Consider the following 23939-nt stretch of genomic DNA (forward strand, 5'->3'; position numbering starts at 1 on the left):
TTTGCTTAACCCCTTGCGCTGAAATGACGAGTCCATCTCGCCATGAACTTCTCATGCTAAATCGCACAATGAGGAGAATGTATCTCGTCATCAGACTTAAGCAATTGGGTAGTTTCCTTCATCAAAGAAATCGAAAGGCATTGATTGCGATTTCTTACCTATCTTTAGTGTATTCATGATATACTAATTATTTCGTTTTAGAAATCCCAGTTTATACGAATGTTAATGGTCAATTTTAACTGCCTTTGAAAAAGGCCAGATTGGCGCCCATGCGATGCCACTCCACGTGACGTCACAGGGACCTATTTTCTATTTGAGTAGATAGGAGTTTTACATCGTCTGAGATTACCAATGCATGCATGAGGCACAGAGCTCAGGGAAATATCTCTTAATAATCACCTATTAAAATTGCTTAAGGGCGGAAAGATAACTTTGTTTGATAAGGTATTAATAATCCTTATTTAAGCCAAGCGCTACCTGCTAGCAGGGTACTCTGCTACCTGCATCGCAGCGGAGCACTATATCCTCGCCCCTATGTCACCTCACACGGCGACAGCGGGAACCAGAATGACGTCACACGGAGTTTTCCCAGCATTCATACTTTGCCGTCGCGTTTTCACGCGCTTAAAAATTTTCACTTTTCATTTAATCGCGAAAAATAGATATTGTCATTTAAAAATCGAAAAGCTTGAAATGCGTACTCCAGGAGTAATAATCTTTCGATTTAGTCAGTAAAAAATAATAGGAGACCACCCTATTCACTTGATTCATAAGGTTTCGGTTTAGGCAATAAAAAACAGTAGGAAACCACACTATTTAGGACTATTTAGGGCAAAAAATAGATGTTTTGAAAAATTAACAATGTTAAAAATATCCATAGTATACATTAGGAACTTATATTTCAAGAAATATTATGAATTGTAAGGAATGAAATGATTTTATACGAGAAGCGATGGCGGTGTGCTTGACGTCCTGACGGGAAGAGGATTCGTTGGTGAACAATATGAATTAATAACCACAATTTATTTCCCTGTTCCAGGTTGATTGCAAACTACGAAATATAATTTCATTCGCTACCATTCCATTTAAAATGAACCACAGAAAAAATGAATGGAGGATAGGAGCATAATATTCAGAAAATACATTGAAGTCGAAGGTGTTAATAAAATCCTGAGACTGCAGCGTAATGAGAGGAAGTTTTGCTTATTGACAGAAATAACTGCAATTTTCCATGCCAATAAAATTTATTACTACCTAGGGGTCGATGTTACATCATCGTCTTCGAGGTTATATAGTTTTTTTGTCATAGTATGACTATATTAATATAACATATCATAAATAGCATCATAAAATTTATTATGACCTACGTTTCTATATAACTACATAATTATCATGCAGTTGATGAAGTAACATTAAAACCAAGGTCAAAATGAACTTCTATAATCTTGGAAAATTGCAAGCATTTATGAAAAAATTATTTTGCTGAATATTTGAGAAAAATACAGAAATGAGAAGGTGAAATATTTTTTAAATATAAAATTTAATTTGACCCCGGATTCAAAGCCACTTTATTATCTTCAGGGTGGGCAAATTCCACTCGCTTTAATTAGGATTCGGATTTTATTTGTCAAAATGTAAGACATTTCCTAAAAATAGTAATTAATTAGATAAAATCTACCACTGAATGAATTTGAAAGGAATATAAGAGGATAGGAAAACCAATGTATCGATGCATTGCGAAGTAATTCACGCATTACTCAACACTAATAAATTGCAAGCAAAAACACATTCACACCCGATGTACTTTTCTCATCTCTTCTGCCTCTCTGAAATTCTCCTTGATATCCCCTTTACGCTCTGCTCTCATTTTTCCATTCTTCATTTCTCTGTACTCCTAGCGACTGCCCACGTCTTCTGATTCCATCGGCGTTGTTTATTTGGAAAGGCGATGTCATATAAGAATAAAGTGATTTCTAAAAGTTCAGCGAATACCTGATTCGTTAGACAATAGAAAAATAGATCAAAATTTACATTACATAAAGCGTAGAGGGAATTAAAAAAAATGGTTCAATGGGAAAACTTGAGGAGGTTTATACGTTAACTTTAAATAACGAAGCAATGGCTCTCGGATTTGAGTATCACGATCAGGCAGTATGAATAAACACATGTTTTCCCAGTGAAATTTCTGTGCATTTTAATGTGTTAAAAAACCATAATTACTCAATTTATTTTCGCAAATTATCAAAAAAATACAAATTGGCAAAGGAAAATTTATTGGCAATATCTTTAAATTTATTTACACTTGGTATTGCACTAGATTAAGCCCGACAAAAAAACTCACTCTTCAATTGCTTTTGCAAACGCAATAATATCCGCCACGTCCTGCGGCTTGTCTTTTTTTTCTCTTCTTTTACTAATTCAGTTTACTTTAATTCTATTAGTTCAATACTATAATTCAGTCTAATCTCATATTCATTCAACTCTACGTAGCTCTCTATGCTCTTCTCTTTTATTCTTTCACCCTGCAGCTGAGATATTACGATAAAAAAACTTGCAAAATATAATTTTATCACAAAAACATTCGCATTCGACCAATTTATGCCTAACGAAAGGGCATTTGGCTACGCAAAATGAGAAAACACATTTAAACACTAGCAAATCTTTTGCGTGGGTACGCTTTTGAAATTGCTTTGTTGGGGAATACTGGAGATTTTCTCGGTGGATTGATGCAGATTTTGGCCATAAAATATTCTTTTAAAATTGAGTAAAAATGATCTCAGTAGTTTAATGAAATTAACATCAAACTACTGACTAAGCGATGCGTTATACGAAACCATACTTAAAATCGAAAATCTGCATCAATAATTATTACTTTATTAATTTTAAATTACCTATTTTCAAGTACAAGATAACTATTAATGATTCAAGTGTCTTAAATATATACTTCAATGTGTCTCTTTAGTGCAATATCATTTTTTATATGATCTCTGCATTTCTCCAGGGTTTTCTTCCGCGTCAGATTGTTGGTTGACAACAGTTTCGCTGGCTATCCTGCCAGCGTCTTCAGGTCGAAGGTGGTTCTTCACACCTTCGACCTGAAGACGCTGGCAGGATAGCCAGCGAAACTGTTGTCAACCAACAATCTGACGCGGAAGAAAACCCTGGAGAAATGCAGAGATCAAACCATCGCCGCGGAAACCTACGCTCTAACATCATTTTTTATATGATTATAAATGCAGTATTACGTTATTTTATATTATTTCTTTCATTCTACTCGCTTCTGTGACCTGAGAATGTTTGGCACCTATCAATCCTCTACACTAAGTATGTAAAAGGAAACCTGTGGAGAATAAGCAATATTGAGCCTTTCGAAGGAATGAAATGGAGTCAGCATATCCTATTTAAAGCAGAATGGGCACAACTATGTCATCCCTTTTGCTAGTGATGCGTTGACAATGGCGCAGACGAAAATTCCATAATTTATTATTATTATTACACTGTACAAGTTACAAGTTGGCTATTTGCCAGGTGGTAACAGTTTATAAAAAATAAAAATAAAAACAAAAATATTGCAAATGAGAAATGAATTACCAAAATGAAACTAGAAAGTGAATATTTAAAATTCAGTGATATTAATTTTCCAATATTAATCCTCTACACCTCTTCTTGAAAATCCTTACGTTGTTAGGATAGGGCTTAAACAGTTCTGCAGGGAGTCTATTCCATTCCGTAATCGTCCTGTTGAGGTACGAGAATTTCTTTACGTTAGTCCTTTGCGGCCGGCATTTCATCTTGTATTGGTGATCATGCCTACCAATATAGCTGGGGTATTCAATGTTCTTCCGTAGTTCCCCCCATGCCTTTTACCCTTTCAGTGTGCGGGAGAGTGCGCAAAGCCTATTTATTTTTCTTCTCCGTCCTAGTGTGTCCCATCCCAGTACTTTCAGCATTTAACCGACACTTTCGGTCTTTTTGTGTTTCCCCATGACGTACCTTGCTGCCTTTCTTTGCACCCTCTCGATGGATTCTGTTTGTCCCTTTTCATACGGGTCCCACACTAGTGACGCGTACTCTAAAATCGGCCGGATTAATGTCTTATACGCCTTCTCCTTTGTAGTTCGATCACTTTCCTTAAGATTCCTCATCACCCAATGTAACATTTTGAACGCCTTTTTTGTTAATTGTTCGACATTTGCCTCCCACCCTAAATCTTTCATTAAATACACCCCTAAGTATTTACATCGGTCATTTTTTGAATAACCGTCCCTGAATATAAATATTCACTCCTAGTTCCATTTAGTTTACCACTAAAAGTTATTAATTTACACTTTTTTACGTTTATGTCCATTCCATTTTTTGACACCTTAACTTTCATTTTATTTACATCATTTTGAAGCACTTCTCGATCGCTTTCCCTTTCTATTCTCCTGTAAATAATGCAGTCATCTGCGAAAAGCCTAATATGGGAGTTAATGCTATTTGGGAGGTCATTTATATAAATTAAGAATAAAAGCAGTCCAAGGACGCTACCTTGTGTGACACCCGACGTTACTTGTGCTTCTTCGGAGCACATTTCACCCACTTTAACCTTTTGCGTTCGACCCTTCAGGAAATTTTCGACCCAAAAATACAGTCTACCGTCTAATTTATCATATAGGCAAATGATGAACATTATGGAATATAAACTATTTCGACTGATATTTTATATAATAATATTTTTCGGCATTCCAACCTATTGAGGTTAACGCTATGCTAGAAATAGAATATAAAAAGCATCAATAGACAATTTATTTAATTAATCTGCATTTATATGTTATTTTATATGCAATTCAACTTCTGTTTGTATGTTTTATCTAAACAGAGAACTCATAGATTGAAATAGAAATTCATATATGCGCTCATTTATTTTTTCAATTTTGTTACGATTGAATTTTTTTCTAGCAACATATCAGTATAGAGAAACGAAAATATGTAGACAAATAAAAGGTGTTTTGCGAGGTATTTTCCTCAATTACGTTGAGATTGACTAATAAATGGAACTGCGATATACAAATAACAAAAGCCTAAATTTCATCAATTTTAAGATTATATCATTTTTTAAATTCAATTTGATTATTTTTTATTGCGTGAAATATTTTTTTATTTATGCCAACGTGACTAAAAAATGAAATTTTTGTTTTGAATTCCAATAAATACCTACTTTTTCACGTACCTATTAAGAAATAGAGTGGTTTCAAAATACTGGAGAATTTGTCATCGTTAATGGTAAATGAGCTTTTATAACGAGCAATTGAAAAACTTTTATCTATGTTAACACACTGAATTAAAAATGATGAGTGAGCATCAAATATTTTTCTGAAGGGATACAATTTCTTTGCGGTGATGTAAAAATTTCTGTTCTAAAAAAACGTCTGCGTAGCACGCTTTCTTGTGAGATAAATTATATTAATTCAGAATACACGTGACATATGAGTGTTGCGACACAAACTTTTCACTTGGCAACCACATATCGAAGGAAAGTATTTCATCTTCTCAGGCAGTCAGATTGTGATCTCCTGCGAACACGTGAAAGTGTTTCCCCGCCGTTTCCTTTATCCTTTTTCCGCTATGGCTTGAGATCTCAATCCTGGAACCACTGCATGCTTCGCTTCCCCACACCAAGAATGTCCAGGATGTTGTCTTCTTTTAAAATCAAAGCAAGAACTGGAACTCTTCCAGCGTAAGGTCGTTTTTCTACTCTTCTAAGGCCTTTCCAGCACACGCCATCAGGGAAAATGCATAGTCGCTTTCGCAGAGTTTTATTTTATTACGCTACCGAATGTCTGCACAAAACAATTTGGCAAAAATAATTAAAAGAAAAATTTCTAGAAATGTTACATTCTATCACTTCGCACAGCTAAAAATGATCTTATATCCAGTTGGAAGTAAGACAAAACGAAATATTACTATTGGTTAGGTTTTAATATTAATTATCTTTTAAAGACTATTCAAATTTTCCGTAGGAAATTTGAATTGATCACCTGTGTTCCATCTTGGAGCACATGTTTTTTTACTTTGTTTAGGCAATTATCCTAACATTTTTCTAAAATGTAAACATCTGAAGCTTCCGACAGCTAAAAATGATCCTATTTCTATTAGAAGCTCAAATGAAGCGATACATTTCCTTTCACTCGGCTTTCATGTTAATTAACTCTTAAAGACTATTTGGGTTTTCTCTCGCAAAATAATTTGATTTGATAAACTGCTTTCAATTTTGTGCCAATAATGAGCACTTATTTTTTTAGGGTGTTTAAGTAATTATTATAATATCTCTCTGGAATATTTTAATCTATCTATTCCCACAGGTAAAATGATCTTACTTCCATTAGGAACTCAAATGAAGCGAAATATTGCCTTTCTTACGGTTTTCATGTTAATTATCTTTTAAAAGCTGTTCGGGTTGTCGGTGAAAAATAATTTTATTTGATCATCTATTTTCCATTTTGAGCAAATTATGAGCTCTTATTTTTAAGAACGTTTTAGTAATTACCCTAATACTTTTCTTTAATGTCAATATCTATCCCTTCCCACCGCTAAAAATGATCATTCTCTATTAGGAGCTCAAATGAAGCGAGATTGCCTTTAACTCGGTTTTCATGTTAATAAACTTTTAGAAGCTAATCGGGTTTTCTCTGGAAATAATTTGATTTGGATCTTACTGCTATTAGGAGCTCATATTAAACGAAATATTCCTAGTGGCAATTTTTTCAAATCTAATAATTTTTCGATGTGGGAATAGTCAACGTAACAAAAAAAATATTTTTCAAAAAATTTTTGCGTCAAAAATAACACTTAATTTTGACGCACTTTTAGAGTTTAAAAAAGGTTTGCAATAAATCATGTTCGATTCAGTTAAATTAGTTGCAACTGATGTTAAATATTTAATGCGACTGTTAAAAGTTAGGCGTTGACAGATTGAAAGGCCCCATTTTCCAATGAATAGATGAGTGGAAGGCTTTAAGAGAGCAGGGACTCAACTTTAAATATTTACCCTATCTTTACTGCAAATTTAATTTTTTCGACCTTTTCAGGAATGTTCAGCGGCTTCGTACTCCTGTCTTCTCTTCTTTGCCTGCATCATCTCGGAATATGGTGTACACCTCTCGTTGGCTGGCAGTGAACAACGAATGAACAAATTCTCCTTTTGGTGAGTAGGTTTTATATTTCTGTCTTCCTCGGCGAGCATCAAAGCCATTCGAGTTCCCTGCTGCAGTAACTTATCCAAAAATTATCTATATCTCGTCGTGAAAGGTCTATGGGGCTCTTTCTTTGTTTTTCTCGTTGCAGAGTGTTTACCTTCACTCTGAGCATTGCTACATTTTGTGCCCGTAGTCTTAATGTTCAAATTCAAGTTCAAATGGTGTTTGATATCGGGGAAAATCATTGTTTCCTAAACATGTCACCAAAAACAATTTCATTAGCATATAAGACGGCATGTATTTACGTACCTACGATTTTAATGAATCTGTTTCTGTGCCATATTGCCAAAAATAATGCTAACTACCTACTTCTAATGTTTTAGTACGAGACACAACATAAGTTTTCCTTAAATAAGAATATAGTCACCCTTATGCATGAATACAATTTTCCCCCCCGAATCCTGCTCTGATAAGAAGCCGAGACCTTCCTTTATTGCCAGGTGAAGGACTAAAATTGGTTTGAAACTTACTTTGATAATCGTTCCTCATTCAAATGAAAATGTGTGGTATAGAGTATAAATTAATTTTCTGTCACATATATGAAAGTTCTACGAGAAAACTAAAATTTAATATCTTCGATAGAGCTTTCTTTCTTTAATATCACCCGTTTTGTATTTTATCATAATTATGTTTATAAAAATATTAGGTTCCAACAAAATTTAAGAATGAACTGATATTTTCCGGGTATAATACTCGTGTTTGTTAATGCACGCTTTTAGATAATCCTACTCTATAAAAAATAGGCTCGATAAATTATGTACATGGTCAGGTAATACGCCACACGCCTGAAGTCGATTCAGAATTCAATTAAGGAGATGCGGTATAATCAAAGTTCATTGACCCACAACTCTTCATATGTAAGAAGTGTAATCAAGGAATCTTGCCAAATATATTGTGGTTGGGGTAAGACAAAGAAGGCGATCATGAATGAACGGAGACGAGAGCTCAAGTATTTATCGCATCGCTTGAAGAGAAGGCATCGGGAACATTGCGCGTGGATATATATTAGGCGCGTTCCTTGTCAGCAATTTGTAAAACGATCGAATGGGCGGAGGTTGGGCGCCCTGAGCGGAAACGATGGAGAGAGAGAGAGAGGGAGGAATTATGAAAATGCTCTTTGGTTTGCTTCGCTTGATTCCAATCAGCCGTAGCAGACGACTCAGGCGAAGAAGAAGAAGAAGAGATTAGCTCCGCTGCGGAAATCACCCTCTTCGCTTTTCCCTCTCATCCTTCTTTATTTGCTCGTTTCCATTTTTTTTACTTCTCTTTTTAGCTCATTCGTACATCTCTTCTGTTTTTAAGGAGAGCAAAAGTTATATTCGCTCCTTTCCGCGAGGGCCCCGGGGGAAGATAATTGACGTCTTCACCGAGAGGTGATTATTTAGTGCCCCTGCCCGAGTCGAGGCCGACCTGCCTGGAGCGAGGGGAAGGGGGGCGGGCGTCTGCTTGACCTCTACCCCCCTTCCTCCCTCCCCAACCCCCCCCCCCCCCCGCTTTTATTTTCTCTCTCTCAACCGCCGCGAAAGCCACCGCGAGATATCTCCGGACAGGAGAATCTCGGAGCAGTTTGGTGTTGAGAGTGTGGAAGGTGTGTCCGCTTGGCGGTGATTATTTATCGCGGGCCTTTATATATATTTCACTCGGGCAATTCTTGGCAATAACAAATCACTTAGCGTCCTCGGACGTTAGGTTGAAAATGATTTAATTTACGGAAAATTGTTCGTTTTTATTTGTTTTCTTTTTCCCATCCTCTGCGGTTGTTCTACGAGTTGGAACCTTTTGAAAAATGTTAGTTATTCTTCACCAGGTAAGCTGTTGCTCCAAAATTATACGTTTCAGGCAAACGGGCAAACAGTGAGCGTTACATAGAGTGGTGTGCGAAACATCGGGTTTTTTGATGGACGTAAAAACTAGACTTTTTATCGCAGTACTTTAAAGTACATTATCACTCGACCGTTGACTTCTATTAATAAGTGACCTCTTATTTTATGCTACGTGCGTAAATAATATTTTACTATAAATTTTAGGCGTATCTTCACACATTTCTGACAAATGTTTGCTCTGCGATGCAACAGTTTCCGTTGTCAGTTTTGTTCTCGCTGTAGGAAATAGATCTATTGCACCATTACTCATTCCTTAGATATTAATTACATCTTATTAGTCATTGATTCTCTTTTCTTTAAAACCTAACGATGATGTACTATATTTTATTCATTGTAAAAATACCTTAAGAGTAAAAACACTAATTTAATTCACAAAAAGGAGAATTTTCAGACTTAAGTGAATGCATGCAACATGACTTCCCGGAAGATTTGTATCAGGAAATTTTAACTGATATTACCCATCGATATCAGGCCAATATAATGCTTAAACACTGTATCTTTAAATGCTTGTAAATCTTGAAATATTTTAACGAATTATCCATTATATTTGAGAATATCCGAAGGTTTATAAAAAAAAATCAATCGTTTGTCCCATTATCGCTAAAAATGTTAACAATAAGAGGATGAGATTTTAGAGGTGAGAGTACAGTTCATGCAGGCCTTAACAAGATCTCCATTCAAATATTCATTCACTTGGAGTTGAAGGCAAATTAGCCTCTTACAGTTATCGGTAGCCTGACTGCCATAACAAAGCCTGTTTTTGGACGGGATTCCGAAGCAAATGATAGGCTGTGTAAGTATCCTCCATTCCATCAAATTGTTCCATCAATTGCTGTACGAAATTTAATTGTGACTCCTGGCTATTGAAATGGGTCATTTTCTTTTCTACTGAAGGATAGGAAAATGTTTCTTAAGTTTGATACTGAAACGGTGTCAATGGTGTTTATGGTGTGGGTGAGAAAGACGGTTTCTGTCCTATTTCCTACTTCACCGCAATTAGTAAGCCAGCAGATTAAAAAAAAAATTATCTCTTTATTAACGAAACAAAAGCCGCAATATTAAATCATTTTACTAAGCATACGAGAGAATTAAGGAAAGGTATCATCTCATTCAAAATCGCTAAATGGCTGAATTTTGAAAAAATTAATAACATAACTTAATAGGTGATGGGATAGATGCCTAAAAATGGTTTTGCACGAAAAAAACTCCTACGAGCTATAGGGATAATTGATATTTTTCTTTTATGCTTTCATTACATTTACTTCGAATATCATCTAATAACCCAGAATCGTAAATATTAAAACCGAATCAATTTCTAAAATACGATTTTTGGTCACATAGCGCTACACCTATGAGATAGCGAATGAATGAATCAGAGAAGTTACTTGAAACTCATCAGGCCGCACTTCGAGTACGCGGCAACCAATTTGTTTCGAGCGCAAAAAGAAAGTAAAGAAAGTAGCTCAATCTGTGAGCTAAAGAAAATAAAAATGAAAGCTTAGTCAACAGCTTCTACAAGCAGGGAGCGTTATACACTTTTTATGTGAATGATAATGTGAGGCGCTAAAGATTCGGATGTTTTGTCCAAGATTTAGATTGCGTGTGAAAAGAAAGAAAGAAAAGAAACTTTTAGAGTGAAACGCAGAACATAACTTATAAACGCGCCATTACTTCAGCTTTAACAGAAATGCAAATGTGAGGAAGAGATTTTGGTGAACGCATTTGTATAGATATGCGTTTCTCCTCAAAATTATAAAGTAATCGACAAAAAGAAATGGCTAGATTGGACTCGGGCAATCGAATCATCCACAACGTGCGATTCTCTTTGTAGGCTAACGGCTGTTGTTACTGTGTAAGCCGAATCAATCGAGTTAACGGCTTTTGTTTTCACACCACTAGCCAAAAGTCTAGTGTGGCAGCTTTCGAGGCACTAAGTCGCTGCAAACGAATAATTTTCATCGGATTGCTCCTGGAAATAATCGTAAAGCACTCTGGTGAGCTGAAAGTGTATCAGAGATTGTTATATAAATTAGACTGGGACTCAGAGGCTACTCGCGAGGCTAAGATTGATTGAGCTATTAAACACAAGCCTTTTTCAGACCAACACGGATAACATCACCTAGGATCCTCAATATATTTCTAGGGCCAACAGCAATGATAAAATAAAGGAGAAAATATATTTATTGGGATATATTTTTCCTGACGGGTAGGCGTAGGAATTCGAATGAGTGATAACGACTACTGTATCCTCTCAAGGGTACAACTAGGAATTGTACAGGTGAATGGCTCAGAAAGGTGGTGAAGTCTTCTGGGGAAATCAGCCAGGCCAAAATGGCCATGTTGACCAGGCTGATTCCCCGAGAAGAATTCAATAGCAATATTCACGGCTTTATTATAGCTTTAATCCAAGTGGTCGAAACCGCTAAGATTAAATAGACGCTGTGTGGAAAATTACGAAGTCATTATTACTCCTACTCACATGACGGTACTCCACAAAGCTGGGTTAGAGACGGTTGAATCATCACGTGTAGGAATTAGTTTTCCCCGTGCAGTACAGAACTTTCTAAATGCTTAATTCGTTCAATGGTATTAGGCTCAACTATGTGGAAGTTAATATTCGAAAATGAAAAGGACTTCCTCTGATTTATTTCGTCGGTACGACATGTTTCGAACCGTAGAGGCCAGGTACGTGATAATGACCTCTATCGTTAGAAACATGTCGTACGGACGAAAAAAATCAGTCGAAGTCAACGAAGTCTCCTTTTCATTTTCGATTTTGAAATGCTATTTGGTATTAGGCGGTCAAATATTGAGGCGTCTTGCGGGCTGGCACTTTGAAGATGTTTCTTGAGTTCCTCGCCGTTCGCGGGCATTGCAATCTAAATGTGGGAGCCCTCGGGTGTCGCGGTGCGTGTGAATGGAGGCACCCAAAGGTGAGTGAGTGAGGCAGATGACCTCGCGCCCCGTGGGAACCGGATTCGAGCTCCGGCTAGGGGAGGTGGTCCCTCGCGAAAGACCTCGGGGCAGCCGAGTGGCAATGGGCCTAGTCCACTCCACTCCCTGACCATCCCTACGTCCAACAATCTTTCAGCTTGATATCATCGCGGTCACTTATCCTTTCGCAGTCTGTGACGGAAACTTGCCTGATAAAAATCTTCGCTGGAAGTCATGTTGCATGCAGTTAAGTCAGAAAATTCTCCTTTTTGCTAATTACATTAGTTTTTTTTACTCCTAAGGTATTTGTACGGTCAAAAAAATATAGTACTTCATTGTAAGGTTTAAGGAAAAACGAATCAATGACTCAAAAGATGTAATTAAGATCTAGGAAATGAGTAATGGTGCAATAGATCTATTTCCTACAGCTAGAACAAAACACAACAGAATGATATTGCATCGCAGAACAAACATTTGTCAGCTATGCATGAAGATACGCCTTTAAAGTATAAACACATTTACAGTAAAACATTACAAATTTACTGTATAACATTATGTATGCACGTAGCATAAAATAATAGGTCACTTATAGAAGTCAACGGTCGAGTAATAATGTACGTTAAAGTACTGCAATAAAAAGTCTAGTTTTTACGTCCATCAGAAATCCGATGTTTCGCATACCACTCTATATAACGTCACTGTTTGCCCGTTTGTCTGATATGTATAATTTTGGAGCAACAGCTTACTTGGTGAAGAATAACTAACATTTTTCAAAACTTTTCATCTCGTAAAACAACCGCAGAGGAGAAAAATAAAACACATAAAAATGGAGATGGAGGGAGAGGTATCGGTCCGTTAATAAGACTCGTAGAAAAAATCTCTTTAACTCGTAAATATATTTTTTACTATCATAATCCAGTACGATTTCCCGATTTTAGCAACGAAAGGGTAAGTTTAATAAAGTAATTGGAATGAATTTTAAAATCTCTTTAAATACTTTCAATTATCATCTCGCCTGTTAATTCGACGAAATTATTTTTTCGATAATCATTATTAACGCACCAAAATATTGCCGTTGTTTTCATATGTTTTCAAATTTATTTTTGTATGCAACGGAATTTTCTCGTATCACTTCCCAACCATAATTACTTTAAAGCAAACTTTATATCAGTACAGTCTTTTAACCATTCTTTGGCATAAACTCCGACTGCATTCCTAGAAGTACACATCCATTCCAAGATGAACCATTTGGATAGTAAAAATACCATGTGAAAAATCTATTCAAAAGCTTTATGTGATTATTGGCTGCCATGATCCAGTATAACTTCACTACAAAACCCACCAAGAGCACCTAATAAGCACATAAAATGGGTAATGAAATCAAAAAGCTCCTAGAGTACATACAGAAATCTCTTCACCGGTTAATTCTACAGATTTTTTCTTTTAGTCGGTACAACTAATTTCCATTAATTTTTTTATTGCATCAAGCCACTATTCCCATTCATTATTAATTTTTCGTACTCATGCAATGGCAACATTTTCTTTCCGAAATCAAAAAGCTCCTAGAGTGCATACAGAAATCTATTCACCGGTTAATTCTACAGATTTTTTTCTTTTAATCGGTACAACTAATTTCCATTAATATTTTTATTGCTTTCAGTCACTGTTCCCATTCATTATTAATTTTTTGTACTCATGCAATGGCAACATTTTCTTTCCAATTCCATATCCGAATAACACCGTCCTCATCTCAATCATGAACTATCTTGAATCTCATTTCCATCATGCCCCTCGGATACCCCCTGAAACCTCCTGTATTGGGGAGACGGATTTGTATCATTTTCATCATTTATTCTATAGATCGAACTTGAATTCGGCTATTATTTTTCTCACTTGGAAGGTGAACTGAAATTTAGTACTTGCACCTTTCCGTGCTATTTCATTTAACACGCATATTTTCAATTTTTCGAGTTTCGATTTGGAATACAGATTATTTGTCTCATTTTGTGAGAACTCAAGTATTTGTTAAATATTCTCAGCCTTTCGAGCGGGCTTAGCTATACAAGGTAAGTGGGAATCCAGAGAAATTTTTTACGTATCTTACCTGAAAAATGAATGTATTATTGCCAGTTTAACTCTTAAATGGAATCATCGTGCTATTTGGTAATACGTTTACTCAATATATTCATGAAGCGGAAAAGAAGGTTTTCGAAAACGGGAAATACGCTCTATCTGTATGAATACTTCACTTTGACTCAACTAAGAAATGAGAAGGTAAACGTCATAATCGATTTTATACTTGAACATCAGTTTATACTTATCTGATTTGGTGGTGTATTTTAGGCATAGATTTCTTCATAACTTAGGACCCTCGAAGCCCTTATGAAAGTTAGAGAACCCTCGGAATGAATTATGTGGAATGATATCTTTCGGGTGGATCACTCGAAGAGGAAACATCCCTAAGGGCAAAGGGAAAAACAAACAGTACTTCTACCTGCTTGAATATATTTTTTTCTCATGTGTCATATCTTAACTCAAGCACTTTTATTTCTTATGATTCGCTTTCCTAAAATAATGTTCACACGAGAACAGTCTGCCGGGGATACTGGTGGAATGCCCCCTCCAACGAATCACAATGCTATTTGTTTTAAATCACCTTTTCATGATGATTCGTTACTATAAGTCCATATTTTTCGATTAAAACTTTACATGTTATTACGTGCTGTCATGAGAAATTGATTTAAAAACCCATGCACATCGAAACTGTTGGGAATAATTTTCTTCGGCAAACACCAGTAAGAAGTATGAGTGATCACTACTCGCAACATGAAAGAAAGTAATTTAAATTGCGTGTCATCTGGGTGGAGACATTTCAAAAGCATCAATTGAAAAGGATTATTGAGGAGCTAAGCTAATTCAAGGGAAGCCTCCGAAATTCTTTCGGTTGTGATATCTCAGCTTAATTAGTCCACCGTTTCTAGTTTATTCTGTAAAAATGGTAAATAATGGCGATGCTATATTTACAAAGGGGTTGGCAAAATTAAACTGCTCTTATTCATGATAAGAAATCATTTCGAAACCTCTTAATACCATTGTCGGGCACTTTTTAAACTGCTTTCAAAAACACATCAGATCCTAATATCTATGCTTCGATGTATGGAAATTTGTGGTGTTGGATAAATTGACCGTGAGTAATTACCAATTTCCCATTTCTCAAGCAAGTTAGTCATTTGTACGTTTGTAGAATTCGAAATCTTATGCGTTTTGATCAAGAAAGCAATTATCCCATGATCCATTGCGGTCACTATTGTTTTTCTCGTAGCAGCCTTCAATTCTATTTGCATTAGAATTTATGAGAGTGTTTTCGGTCGACCTAATTACTGTACAATTCCTCTCTCTAATTTTTATAAATTTTTAGAGCATTTTATACTTGCCAACTAATGCCTGGGTTCTCTAATCTTATTTCCATTTCTGTCAATATGCCTAACTGGTTTTGCTAGCTTTTACTATTCTCATTTTTAAATATGAACCTTGGAACAAATACGTAAAATACCTATGATGAAATTAATATAAACCTCAAAATTTCCCGCTTGATATTTTCGGTGACCATTATGGATTGCTTGTTGGGTAATAACATAAATTTCATTGATGGTAATTTTCTTTTGTATGTTTGCCTATTGGCTGATAAAATTTTGCATATGATTAGAAAAAATCTAGTAATATCTGATTGGAGATGGTGACAATATTTCAGTGTTGAGCTTTTGTAGAGGTGAAATTCACGAACCACTACCCCCTTGAATTCTAGAATTTTCTCTCAAAGACCTTACTTGACTACTTCAAGTACCTATGTATAATAATTGGATACTAAATAATTTTTAAAATATTTTTATCAATCCCAAGTGATGTACCTCGTATATTATTTCGATGAGGATTGTGGTTGACTTTCAATTTCCCAACACGTGAATCACTAATCAGCTTCAGGATTGAAAACAATTTTTTGCACATGGTAAGCAAGTAGAAGCATTAAGAGCAAAATGTACTTCTTACGAGATATTTATAAAAAACGGTTCATTTGGTTGTTTGCTTGAATTATATTTGGATGAGTTACTTAGAATGACCATAATAATAATTTTCATCTATTGCATTGATCTTTCTTCTGCGCTGACCTATAACAAATGGCGGAGGTGAGTTGCCATGTCCACCCATATCCTAGGAACAAATCATTTCCCACGGCGAAAATTGATCCCAAGAACTGAATCTGATTGACTCAAGACTGATCCCAAGAATTGGGATACCGTCACCTCTGACTGAATATTCAGCATAATGCATTATTATCGAATACTTTTCCCCTAATTTACGACAGATTCGGAGGTCCAACTGGAATGTTAGCTGATTTTGGATCTTATTCGAATTTTTATGAGTTAGGCACGCGTCAAAAACATTCCGCACAACAACAGCAAGTTATGCAGCTGTCCGTGATATCTCCTTTCCTCTCGAACAACCTGGAAAAATCGTCATAGGTTGCAATTCTGTTCCGACGCTTTCAATCCTTCTTCCGGAAAAATAATCCTCGCCAGATCGCATCCTTTGGCACCAGCTGCGACCCTCAAAAGGCGTCCTCGAAGGGCACCCGCCTTCACTCAGAGGCAGAACAGCTAGCCGGGTGCTACTTGGTGCAACCTTTTGAGACCAATGTTTCTTTGGGAGCCTTGAATGGAAATTAAAGAACCCTTCCTACATTTCGAACCCCCGAAAAAAGACCCACCCCCGCAATGTTCCTGGGATGGTGAAAAACAGTCGCCGGCAGTCGCGTGCTGAGAGTCGCCCTTCATAAACAGCCGCGGTGAGGGCATGTGCAGACCCCGGCACCCTTCCTCTCCACTCAGCCTCCTCCTTTCAGCCACACACCTTCGTCGTCGGCACGGTCCAGAAACAGGTGATGCGGCCCGTGCTACCATTTTAAAAAGGGGTTTCCCCGACTCATTCCCGCCGGGGTGTTTTACGTGGGCGGGGGAAAAGGGTTTCAGGGGGGGAGAGTGGGGGGAGAGGGACCCCTGCCAATTCGACTGGGATCACCCCTCACTATAATAACTGGGCTTGCTCCTTTTTTTTCGAAAAATCTCTCGGAACGGATTTTCGGGCGGCCGACTCCGAATTTTCGAAGATTTTTGGGACATCTGCGCTCCATCTCTCCATCCGGACGCTTGAAGCGAAGCGTTTGCCTCCGTTTCATCCATCATCGTCTTGTCAATCTCTGCGCGCCTTGCTTTCCAGTGTAGCCAAGATCTCAAGCCTTTTACTTATAGCCGATATGATTCGTCGTCTAAATCATTAATGCCACTCCACTCATTACTTACACAGGATTCCCACTCAACCTTGAAAACCTTAAAACCGTGAACAAGCCGTGAATTTCGCATACTGTGAAAAAAAAGCTGGAAAAAACCGTGAATTTCGCCCTAAATCCTTAAAAATATCTCAGTCATGATTTTAAGATCGTACAACTACGATTGATATATTAAAAGAAAAATGGATATTTCGATCATATTTCAAGGTCAGTCACGCGCAGACATGGCCACGGATTTATCTGGACACGTATATTTGAAGCGCAAGTATTGGTCCGTGTGTCATGATGACACATTGACCTTTAGCCTGTACCAAAGCCGGAAGACTGGTAACCAAAGTTTATTGACACTTGCGGAAATTCAGACACTTCTTAACATCCCTGGCACCCTGGTCCCTCTATTTACTCACTCACAACCTTTAGCCGGAGCTAAATTTTGCAAACGATATGGGACGTCAGGAGAGATAGCACTTTCATTGCTGCGTTTGGATTCACGGCGTCTGTGGAGTTTATTAAATTTGTAGGTAACTTGCGGCCGATGATTTTTACGTGATCAATATTTATGCCTAAAATGGTTTATCTACAAGCCGTGAATTTGAAGACATTTAGACCGTGAAAACATGGAAAAAACCGTGAATTCTGTAATTTATATTGAGTGGGAACCCTGCTACACCCCGGATAGTATACATGCAACAGAATGATTTTTAATGTTCCACTTTTATAAAAAAATTTCGTGACAACTATTTTCGATAGGTACAATGCATCATTTCTATGTTAAATTAAGAAGCCTTTTAGACTCAAAAATGAGACAGTCTAACGAGTGAATATTTACTGCGTAGGGAAACAAGTTGTCTTTAAATTGACGAATGAAATTCATATTTCAAATCATCCAGTTGTACTCGAAGGAACATTTTAGAACAGAATAATATTATGAATTTAATAAATTTCTGCAACTCCAACAACAACTAAAGTCCTCAAGAGAGGAAGTAGAATATGTATTTCGGAAAATATTAGTTATTAGTAACTCTTTTTTTTTGGTTTACTAAATACCTCTAACCACATATCATCAATTCGGTATCCTTAGATGCCGTTCGTTCATGGCTTATTTCAACAATATTTTCAACCTAATAATTACTATGCTTTCATGTTTAAAACGTTAAAATCTAAATTATGAACGGAATTTAGTTGAATTATCCCCTTAGTTACACACTATTTACATATTGTTATGTCAGCAACTTTGATGAAGGGGTACGGTGGCACAATCAATTAACTATTTGAATCTAAAGAGATGGAGTCATGCCAATTGCACATCTGAATCATCACCGTATAATCCTTTTCATTATTCTCATCTAGTTGATACCGCAAAATACAATTCAGTCGTTGCTGTAAGATGCCTTGTTAAATCTTGGACAGTTACAGACTTACTGTCTATATGCTTTCTCACTAAGTATTCCTACTGCTTTTCCAAATAATTTTTTAAACTAAAGGTTTTTTAAATTATAATATTTTTAAAATTAAATTACTCATATTGCATTAGAGAATTGATGGTGAAGGTAGATTTTATCGGGAGTCCTTTCTGGAGCAAAGAAACGTAAATAGTTTTAAAACAAGCGCTTGTAGCTCTCGTTATCCAGAACGGCCTCTTGGGGTTGAAGGGAAGGGAAGCAAGTCAACCCCAGGCTCTTGTTTTCAGGGTAACAGCGTAGTCAGTTACGATTTGAGGGCCTTCTCTCAACCGAAAGGGGTTTCTTCAGCTAAGATAATAGTTTACTTTTCCGGCTGTTGCTATCCCTTGGTTTCGAAAGAAAGAAAAGACTCTTCAAAAGCCTCGCTTGTGGCATTGCGCTGACTGCCAAAGGCTGCTTACCCTCATTCACGGATGTGTTACAATACGCTTATTTCCAATCTCACTCAATGTCAAACATTAGAGTTCATTCAATCTGTAGGTAATGTGACTATTAGGAAAAATAATCTTTGATATTGTTTACTGGTTTTCTTTAGTTGTTTGTTATCAAGGCATGATTTCTACTCATTTCAGGAACAAACACCTCTGTCGTAGAAGCCAATAGGACGGATGATCTGTTTCCGTAATAAAGGAAACGAGAATTTTAGGGGTTGCTAATATTTTTTGTCAGTGGATTCAGTTGGAAAGGCTTTTTACATCTGATTCCACAGATATTAGTCAAAATACTCAGTACCTTCTTTTTTACAACACGTTTGAAAAACAATTCTCGTGAAAGCAAGTACGGCGCTCACTGCATCTTTTTGATCGCAAGATTTAATTTCGTATTATCTGAAAGCGAATTGATCGATTCCAATAAATTATTGTTAGCGTTTTCAGGAAAGGCATGCACATTTGGTCTAATAGGTGTCAATTTAAAAAATACTGTTTTTTTATCATCAATTTCCCTTAAAAATCAGACCTTTTTTTTACTCGCGTGCTCAACATGTATTCATTCCGTTGCTGCAGTAAGAGGAAATGATTTTATCTACCGGGATGTCAAAAAAGGAGTATTCATTACAAGTAAAGGAGCAGGCCCTAAATATTTAAGCACCTGATGGAATTATTAATTACACTCGCACCAAGTTTCGGATCTACATCTACATCTACATAATACCCTGCGAGCCACCTCTAGCCTCTAGGGTGTTTGGCAGGGTGTGACAAATCACCAACATGCAGCATGCATGAGGACCGCCACATGCACACCGCACGGTCATAGAAATATTACGCACACTAGAAAAATATACTTGCTTATTCATAAAAAATTGCTAATGGTTAGTAATTCCTAGAGCAAATACATGCAAGATTAGAACTATGAAAAAGCATGCAATGAGTGATCCTAGCTTCCCTCGTATTATTAAGGACCTGCTATCCTTAATAATACGAGGGAAGAATGACATTTTAAATCTCTCTGTTTTGTACTCTATTTCTTTTATTTTATTCCTATGATCACGTCTATATCTACATCTACATAATACCCTGCGAGCCACCTCTAGGGTGTTATGCGATGGTAAACGAAGGATATGATTCACGTCGTCTGAGAAAATATCTTCTTCGAATTTCCTAAGTAAGTTAAGCCTATACTTTGATCTACGCTCCTGTAAAGATTCCCATCCTAACTCGTGTACCATACTGAAAACGCTGCACTTTTTGTCGTAACAACTCAGATTAACAATCGCACTCCACAATTTTATTTCACCTATTCTGTTTGCCTCGCCGTGCGCCAATCATATTTCAAGTGTTTCGATATCATACGAGAAGATATGAAGGTAATGAGATGTTTATGGAAAAATAGAAATAAATTAACAACAGAGAGCCCTGAAAGTGATATTCTTTTACCCGTGGGTCAATGTCGGTGTTCATAGAATAAGTGCGGAGCTTAAGAAGTTGTCGGAAAAAATATCAAGAAGTTTGGAGGAATTTAAATTAGCATGAAATATTTAGAACGCTCTTTGACGTTGCCATACTTTAAAGTTATCAGCTAGTTAAACATTTGCTTTAATAACGTACCTTGATGACTGAAAGCTTTTATCATCGAACAGACAAATAACATTGCCATAATATTCGATGGAGAAAAAAACTCCGGAAAATATATCGAGGAAACTAAATTTCAATGCAATGTGCGCGGCAGTTTGCTGTTAGATCTGTTGAAAAAAGATAGATGACACCAAGTTCAAGTTGATTTCTTACTTAGAAATGCCTTGATCCATGATGCTAATTTTTCGTTGAGGCCTTAACAATATCTTGCGCTATTTTTTATAGTGACGGAGAATGGGGAGTACATACAGGGTGTCCAATTTATCTTGACCACCCGAAATACTTTTTGTCCAGATGCAAATTCAAAAATGTGTCAATCAAATGCTCATTAGCCGTCAGGGGGACATTAATCAGCATGATTGCCTTCCTTGTAGCTTTGTTATTTACAAATATATGAACAGCGGTATGTATTTTTTAAATGGCACTCTATAATTTTTATTCGGCAATTCAACGGACGATGGTTGACTGAATGACTCCTGTGCATTTTACTGTTTTCATTTGTTCACTGTCGACGTCAGCGAGTGGAGTAGTTCCAATACCCGCGTACCTGCACTAAGCGCTAGTGAGTCGGTCATTTTTCATAACACTGTGTTTACGTTAACGTTCCTTTGTGCTACATTTTTGAATAAGTCTTTAGGAGAGGAAATGATTGCCGAATAAAACATATAGGGTGCCATGTAAAAAAGAAATACCGCTGTTAATATCTTTGTAAATAACAAGGCTACAAGGAATGAAATCATGCTAATTAATGTCCCCGTGACGACTAATGGACATTTAATTGACACATTTTTGAATTTGTATCTGGAGATAAGGTTACTTTGGGTGGTCACGATAAATGGGACACCCTATATATCGTGGGGGAGGAGCGCAGAGTAGTATGGGCGAAGCAGTGAGCAGCAGATTTCCTTCCCCTTTGGTGGGTGTCCGCGGCGTCGTTGGCGCGTGCTTCTCTCCTCTCTAGCAGGCAGTATCGTAGGTCTTTGCACATGCCCCTCGTGCCCTGCTGCAAGTGGGTGGATCTGCAGTCACGGATTTTTCGCATCTGCCACTAGGCCGAGGCACACCCTTCACAACCCCCTTCCTTTCTTGCGATTGCGATGGTGCGGGAGGGAAAGAAGCGGTCGTGTTTCTTCCGAGGGAATCCGTGAGAGTTGAAAAGAGTGCGTCCACTCCACGCGCCCATTGATAGCAATGAGACAACCAGGTATTTTAACGCGAAGAAAACATTATTCAATAAAGTCTTCATCTGCACTATGCGGGATGTGTTCGAACAGTATGCCGATTAGAATGAAGTTAAACCTTTTGATGAAATGTCGTCCACAAAAGGGTAGTTTCCTTCACCAAAGAAAATGAAAGGCATTGGTTGCAATTCCTTACCCATCATTAGTGTATTCATAATATAAAAATTATATTGATTTTAGAATTCCCAGTCTAGACGAATGGTAATGGTCAAATAAGGCCCATGCGATTCCACTCCACGTGACGTCACAGGGACGTAGTTTCCATACGAGTAGGTAGGAGTTTTACATCGTCTGAGATTACCAATGCATGCATGAGGTACAGAGCTCAGGGAAACATTTCTTAATAATCACGTATTAAAACTGCCTGTGGTCGGAAAGTTTCCTTCGTTTTATAAGGTATTAATAATCCTTATTTAAGCCGAGCCTGCATAGTATCAGCGCTAAAAGCCTCGCCCCAAGGTCACCTCACACCGCGACAGCTGGAACCAGAATGACGTCACACGGGATTTTCCCAGCATTCGGCTTTTCCCGCGCTTGAAAATTTTCACTTTTCGTTTAATCGCGAAAAATAGATATCGTTATATAAAAATTCTCTAGTGGAAAGTGCCTACACATTTTTTATATCTTTAATATCATTAAAAACACTTATCAATCCTAGGCCACCTTGGTGAATTTTGACAGTTATTACATTTCAAAGGTTGGGATGATTAGTTTCAGCAATTATAGTCCAAAAATATTTTCATCAGCATGTTATTACTCATATGTGGTCGAATATAATTCATTACTACAAATTAATTCTCATAAATGAGTTCATCTAAATGAATTGAAAACTCACTATTTAGACTATTTTGTTTTTAATGTACCTATTGAAATATCTTTCAGTAATTTTGATGTCACACAGCACGTTATGGATTGATGCAGGTAGAATGATATATTAAAGGCTTAAAGATTAGCTGTGTTTACATATTGGTTATAATTAGTATTCATATAGGCTGTTTTCTTGGATATGCTCCGATTATATAAAAATCATTCGGTTTATTCAGGTATTTTATTAATATAGAATTACAGCTCAAATAACCGAGCTACGTTTCGCGTTTCATCTTATGAATTTTTACACCAGCGCACTTCCTGTGCTATCACTCTTCTCTTCTTTTCCATAATCAAATTCAGTTGGATGCTTATGACTTTTCCGACGAACGTATGCACTCAAAATATGGTAAGAAATGTTGCATTCCAGAAGATCCTCGGATCCCTGATCTCAAGATAGAGGTCTAAGCAATGCAAAGAGCTAGCCGTTCATTAGCGTCATAGACGCGGAATAATTTATGAGCGTTTCCTCAGAATTTATCTTACCGAAGGTATCAACAAACATATATTCCCTTAAAAACGTTAATTAGGGGTTGAAAATGTATTATCGTCCCCGAAACTCGTGCCGTACACGTGAAAGACGATCGCCGAAGGGGAATAATATATATCGGCATGTCTTTAATTGATCCCTCTTTGATTAGTGTTTAAAAATCTCCCCATCCTATGGCTCTTTCTTAATTTTAGGGTTCCTAAGGGGGCTCGTGTATTGGAAACGAGCGTTTCCGCGCGTCGGGCCCTGCGGGGCCCTCGAGTCTCGGGACGAGAATAAGACATATCTTCGAGGCGCGGAGAACGAATCTGAAAGCAAGTGGCGGCGAGTGTTTGTCGGAGGGTCCGATAGGAGGCGTGGAGGAGCTGCCCTCGGGGCCAGTGTGGTATTCGGTCGGGTCATGGCAT

General features: G+C 37.1%; 1 long non-coding RNA gene across 1 annotated transcript in view; it reads left to right on the forward strand.

Annotated features, from left to right (window-relative positions):
* The first annotated feature begins 7105 nt into the window (after positions 1 to 7105).
* Positions 7106 to 23939, forward strand: part of LOC124162741 — a 154115-nt gene continuing 137281 nt past the window's right edge. Inside the window, exon 1 of the long non-coding RNA XR_006865660.1 lies at positions 7106 to 7186. This is a non-coding gene — a long non-coding RNA (uncharacterized LOC124162741). The remainder of the gene's footprint in view (positions 7187 to 23939) is intronic.

Source organism: Ischnura elegans, chromosome 7 (assembly GCF_921293095.1).
Source record: "Ischnura elegans chromosome 7, ioIscEleg1.1, whole genome shotgun sequence".
Classification (NCBI taxonomy): domain Eukaryota; kingdom Metazoa; phylum Arthropoda; class Insecta; order Odonata; family Coenagrionidae; genus Ischnura; species Ischnura elegans.